The sequence below is a fragment of the Apteryx mantelli genome, chromosome 10, assembly GCF_036417845.1.
Source record: "Apteryx mantelli isolate bAptMan1 chromosome 10, bAptMan1.hap1, whole genome shotgun sequence".
NCBI lineage: Eukaryota > Metazoa > Chordata > Aves > Apterygiformes > Apterygidae > Apteryx > Apteryx mantelli.
This window is the reverse complement of record NC_089987.1, coordinates 16,468,598-16,474,781: the sequence shown is the minus strand read 5'-3', so window position 1 is coordinate 16,474,781 and position 6,184 is coordinate 16,468,598. Positions and strand designations below refer to the sequence as shown.

Here is a 6,184-nt window from a genome sequence, read left to right as displayed (position 1 = left end):
GTTGTAATGGCAGATGATAGAGAAAGTAGGTTTACAGAAGGTTTTTCTCTCAGTTTGATTCTTGTGCTGTTGTGTTTGGTTTTTTTATCTTTTTTTTTTTTTAAGTTGTCTTTTTGTGCTGGAATTTAACATGCTGTCCTTGGCTTAGCTTGATTTCATGTATTTGAATAAAGGTGTCCTTTGAAGAAGAAAGGATAAAACCTAACCTGGGTTTGATTGTACAGGACAAAGTCAAAGACTACTGTAAGCGAGGGTACATGTTGTCCAGGATGCACATTGCTTTTCTCATTAGAAAACACATGTGCATTTTCTGTTCATTATTTTTTCCTGGTAAGTGGACACTTTGTAAACTCCCACCTGAGGGCATGGCACCTCCAAAAAGGACTGTGTCAAGGTTAGTTGTAATGAGTAAAATATGCAAATTTAAATTAAAAATATTTTCTTAATCGAGGATGCATAAATTATTCCCAGTGGACACCTTAGTGACAATAAATTTCGCATGCCTGGGAATTAACATGTCCCACTTATATTACTTTGCTGTTCCATTAAAAAAAATGCATTATTCATTTAAATGGCTTCCACTTTATTTAGCTTTTGAAAAAGAGATCTGACTATTATTTCCAAGCCCAAATTTGAGTTGCATATAGAACAGTTGTGTGTGTGCTTATGTACTGAACTCAGAAAAGGTGTTACATTTAACATGACTTAAAGACTGCAAAAATAAAACTATACAAAAAAGCTATACTGATTCAGCTAATTACGATGATTGATTGAAACAATGTCAGCATTTCTGATACCTAATTTTAGAGTATTCAGGTGCTTTCTCTACACATCGAAATCTTTTGAGCTGGGGCTGCATCCCCTGTAAACCCACCCAGTGGCTAGGCAGGATAGGTGCAGCAGCCTGTGTTTTCCCGTCCTCCTCTCAGGGCCATTTGTCTGTCCTCCAGTCTGCTCTGCGGCTGCTTGTGCAGCCGGCGCTGCCCTGTCTCCACGCAGGGGCTGGCGGTGAGAAGGAAGCCGGGACTGAAGCGTGATGCCTCCGGAGGGGCCGAGGAGGGTTCAAGCCGGGACTGGGCAGACAGGAGGGGAGCGTCCGTGGGGGTGGCGCGTGGGGCTCTTAGCTCTCCCTTTGCAGCTGTCTTTTGATAATCTTCAACCACCAGTTTGCTCATATGAGCAGCAGCTGCTGAAAAGTAGGGCCATTTTACCTGCACACGCTCTCCTCCTAGCTAAGCAGGTTTGAATGTCCCAGGGTTTCTGCAAGCTCTTGCTGAGTGTATACCGAGCATTTACTTTGTATCTAATCATTACTTTTTTGAAGCCCTTGGAGATGCTTATAATCCTAAGGATGCCATACAAGCTCCGATTTTCTTTATGAAAACCATTTACAGTGGGATTTCAAAAGTGCTCAGCCTAACCCTGCTTCCTTAGAAATCAATTGCTAAAGTCCTAGCGACTTCAATGGGAGTAGTTAGGCCAACACCGAGTGCTTGGAAATGCCTCCCTAAACTGTAAATGAGAATATACATTTGAGAATGTTGCAACCTAATTTTTATCCTGAGCTTATGATTGTAGTAACTGAGTGCCCTAGATTTATCACTGTACCTACCTGATGATGTCACTTCATCACCTCCTCTGAATTTGGCACTGTAGCTCGTATTTACATGTGATTTATTCTTTGTATCTCTTTGGTCCTTGTATTTTACTTTGGTCATATCAGTCCAGCCCCACAACAGTACCAAAATACATTTCAAAGAAGCTCTTTAAATATCCTAAATATTTCATTATACATAAGCACAGGACACTTTCATTTATTTATATATTTTTTGCCTCTTATGCATGGTTAGGACGAAATGGCTGTGGACTAAATTGAGAGATTGTTTAGGTTTGTATGTTGTTATTTTTTCTTTGAAACATCTGAATAAATATTTAAGTGGCCCTTGTTAAACATAAGCAATAAGCCTTTGGTATGCTTCATTGTTCAGTTATGAGTTTAATGTTAGAAATACTAACCTATGACATGTTTTAAAGAATATTTCAAATACTGAGTCTGGAGGTAACAGCTTTATTACTGCATGATGACTTGACCCATATTTTCTAACATGATTTCCCTGCTGTAACTCGAATTGAGTTCATGTAAGTCTAATGATATCAGTTGACCTTGAGAGTTAGACCTAAAAGCCTGTGGTTGTCCTGTTTTTTAAGAGGTTTTTTCTTTTTTCCTAGTTTTCACTGTTTTCAAGCAATATTTTAAAAATAAAGGATATCAAAAAATTTACCAAGAAAGTATAACCAATTTTAGCAGCCAAAATTTTTGCAATTTTTTTATGAAGCTTGAGATCAAATGTATTTTACATAGATAGTTGCTAGTGACAGCTATCACTGTGCACAAATCTTTAATAATGATAATACCTGTGTGGCAGAGAAATAGTACTAATTGCAGGACCACATGAAAAATGGTTATCAAATACTTTTCGTTCCTTTAGTGACACTGTGGTGACTAAATATTGTTTAGGTTTGTTTCTAACCTTCAGCTCTGGCTTAAAATGACTGATGTCTATTTATTTATTGGTCTTTTAAAATCTACCTATTAGTAAACATTTTTCTACTTACATAAAAGTGGAATTTCCAACCAGACTGCATTGTCTTGATGCCTAGGGTCAATTTTAGTAGTAATGATGAGTTTAAACTCGGATACTTTAAAACCTACTAGATTGGAAACACTAAGCTTCTACACAGTAGTGTAAAGGGGACGTTACCAGCTTTCCAGTGGGCATGCCACTTTTAGCTCTGAGATCACATCTTAAAACTTGCTTTGAGCCCTTTAAGAGCAAACCTGAAAACCACCTCATTACTATGCATAGAAAAACTACTTTAATCACTTTGAGATTTCTAAAATGTATTTGTTAAAATCTTTCTCTCATTCTGAGGCTGATATCATTTGACTAAAGGCACTGAGGGAGCCTGACTTGAGAGGTATTGGGACATGAAAATATTGGAAATTCTTATAAGCAGTGTTTAAAATAGCTTTTTCTGTAAATGGTTTGGTTCCCACAGAAAATCTGATCATCTGGTGCTGTGGTTTGGCAAGCACTCTTGATGAATACAAATAAATTCACAGGTGATCTCACCATTTATAAGTAAGATGGCCATCTTTAATTTGTCATAATATCATGGATTTTCTCTTTCTCGTCTTGTGTTTGCCAGTAGTGTACACAGGTGGATATATTCATGTCCTCTCTTCAGGCAGGTGGTGCTCAGAAAGGACACAGGAATCGTTATATCCAGCTCTCTCTTCTGACCTCCGTGCAACCAGATCCCCTAGCTGACTTCTGCCTTATTCTCATGAAATATCAGGGCATCATGCTATCTTGAGCTTTTCCAACCTTCTTCCATCTTCAACTTGGAGGAAAAAAGAAGTAAGGAAGGAGCTACCAATGTCACCAGGATTGTAATCCTGCCTTCATCACCTTTTTTTGGACATCCTTGGAACAAGGACATGCTGGGTCTCCTTCAGAGGTACAAACTAGTTTGGGGATGCTTATTGTTCTTGGAGCAATTCGTGGTGGGCTGAATTTTTCTTGGTTTCCTTCTCCACTGAGAAGGAAGAAGGAAGGGCAGCTGAATTTGAGATAATGGCATCCTGCTTTTACTCTCTGCTCTGTACCCATCTGCAGAAAGCGTAGATCTGTAGCTCTGCCTTTGTTAGCTAGGCTTAAGCACTCCTCTTCACACAGTCTCTCTAATATGGCCCCTTTTCAGCCTTGTCTTGTACCTACTTTCTAAATCTCGTGTCAGATTTTGCACAGGTGGTAGAAGTGTCCTGTCTGTGTCACTCAACTGTGTGGAGATGGAGCTGTCAAAGAGAGTTCAGTTTCTGCTTCCCAGGGTCTGCATCTGCTTTCCCACCATGCCAACCTCATTCCTGTGTCTTACAACGCCAAGAAGACGTAGCTAAATCACACAGGCTGTCTGGCCTTTTGTATGCCAATCCCTTTCAAGACCTCTCCTATGAAACCAAGCATTCCTGAACAAGAGGAAAGCCTTCAGATGTTCCTCTGCAAGGACAAACTCATTAGAGCAGAGATGCAATTTTTGGGGGTAGTATGTGTGAGGGAGGGAGCAATGACAGGAAATAATTGTGTTGGCTTATCTGTTTGTACCAGATGTTGAAAGCACCATTCACAGACATACGCTATTATTTTTGTAGAGCTGGTTGAAAAAATTTCAAAAGGGTATTTTTTCTTTTTGGCAGAAAGTAGTTTTTATGTTTTGATCAGCCCTGGGTTTTTTTGTTTGTTTACATATGATCCTGATGTTACAGGCTCATATGTAGAGTATTTCATGTAAGAAAGGGATCTTGTGATTGTGTGGTGTTTAGAAGGCAGGATAGACAGCCCTGTGTTATGTAGATCTTGAAGTTGCTGCCTAGGAAATTTGTTTTTATATTGTTTGTTGGAAGGCAGCAATGAGCATGAAAATTTTGAGTGCCTTGATTGTCTGTTACCTAGAAGACAGAGATATTCCCTGTCGGTGAATCAGTAATAGTCACTGCATAGAATAAAGTTATTCCATAAAATTATTTTTATAACACAGTTTTATTGGCAATAAAGTTTGAAACTCAAGATAGATAACATGAAAGACATAATTCTCCTTCCATTGAAATCATCTAAATTTGTATCTTTGAAGTAATCCCTGAAAGAGGAACAGCTATTTTATTTGTTAGAGATTTTAATCAACAACTCTTGCTCAGATAAATTGATTTCTAGATTTTGTCCTTGAAACAATCTAGACGCTATTAATGATTCGTTTCAAATATTAGAATAAGCATGAAATATTAGAATAAGCATGGAAGATTTGGAAAAATATCATGATTACAAATTCTCTAACCTGAATACAAATTTAAGCTTGCAATTAAATCTAGCTGTAATGTGATACTGACATACTTTTCCTTAAATTCAGGGCAAAGCGTTTTCCTTCTGCTTTTTAAAAATTTGTATGTGGTAAGGGGGGTTGTTTACCTCATAGCCAAGGAGAGCAAAGCAAGTAATAGCTGGGATAAAAGGAACTGGTGGTTGCTAAGTATTTGGCTTTTGTTTCACAGGAAAAGCGTATGTCTTGGAAAACAGGTAATTAGTCCATTAAGAAGATCCTTTCTTTTCAGGTTCCTGTGAACAACTGGAACAGAATTCTGTGGATAGTGGGTACAGTTACTGGCATGCTGTATATTAAGCTTATGAAATGTTAATGCAGATCTTCAAAAATATTTTGATAGATGCTAATATTGAAACAGCATTTGAAAATGAGGGATTATTTCACCATAACTAGCTCTTGTAGTTTGATCACCCGATCCAGTATTTTTGAATCCTCGCCCTTGCTGGGCTGGAATATGAAATTAAGCATTCAGATCTGGAAACCCTGGTCTCTGGAGAATTTTGCTCTTTTGGAAAAGGCAACTCTGTCAGCACAATGGAACCATCTTATGTTGCTGGAATAAAAGGCATTTCTGGAAGGCATTTCAATGAAGATATGAAACTGTAGAGGCCACATAGAGAGAGGAAGCGCAGGGAAGAGATAAGGAGGAATATGGGTGGAAAAATGTTAGCGAGGCACTGGGCCAACCCCATTATTTTGTGGTAACCTGGGTTAAGTAAGCCTACAGTATGAAACCTTTAAAAAAACTGATTAATATATTACGATTAAAATGAAGACACCTGCTGACTTGCTGCATTTTTATGTGCAAAACTGATTTTTCTAATTCTGTTTCTGTGTGATTCTAGAAGCAGTTAGAGGAAGTTTAATATAGACTTTAAATACATTGTAATTGAAATTGATTAAAGTGTGTTTCGCCGCTTATGTGCGATCTTGTAGAATGTATTTTTGCATTTAGAATTATTGGTTTTTATTTTTATCTGCTACATAGTAAAAGTCGCTGATGTAACTTCAGTGTGTGTTGGATTAGCTTCTACTGTTAACATTCTTTTTTATTTGCAGTTGCTGGAATTATTACAGCTGATTTTGCCTCGGGCACGGTTCACTGGGGAGCTGATACCTGGGGTTCCGTTGATATCCCTGTCATTGGCAAGGTAAGGAGAGGTTGACTTGCATTCACTATGAGCAGCAGACTAGAAATAAATCATTTTAATATGCTTTCTGAAGATAAAAAATTAGGAGGGGCAGT

At 38.1% G+C, this 6,184-nt stretch overlaps 1 pseudogene; it reads left to right on the top strand.

Moving 5' to 3' along the window:
• The first annotated feature begins 365 nt into the window (after positions 1–365).
• Positions 366–6,184, top strand: part of LOC106483291 (plasmanylethanolamine desaturase 1-like) — a 28,568-nt pseudogene continuing 22,749 nt past the window's right edge.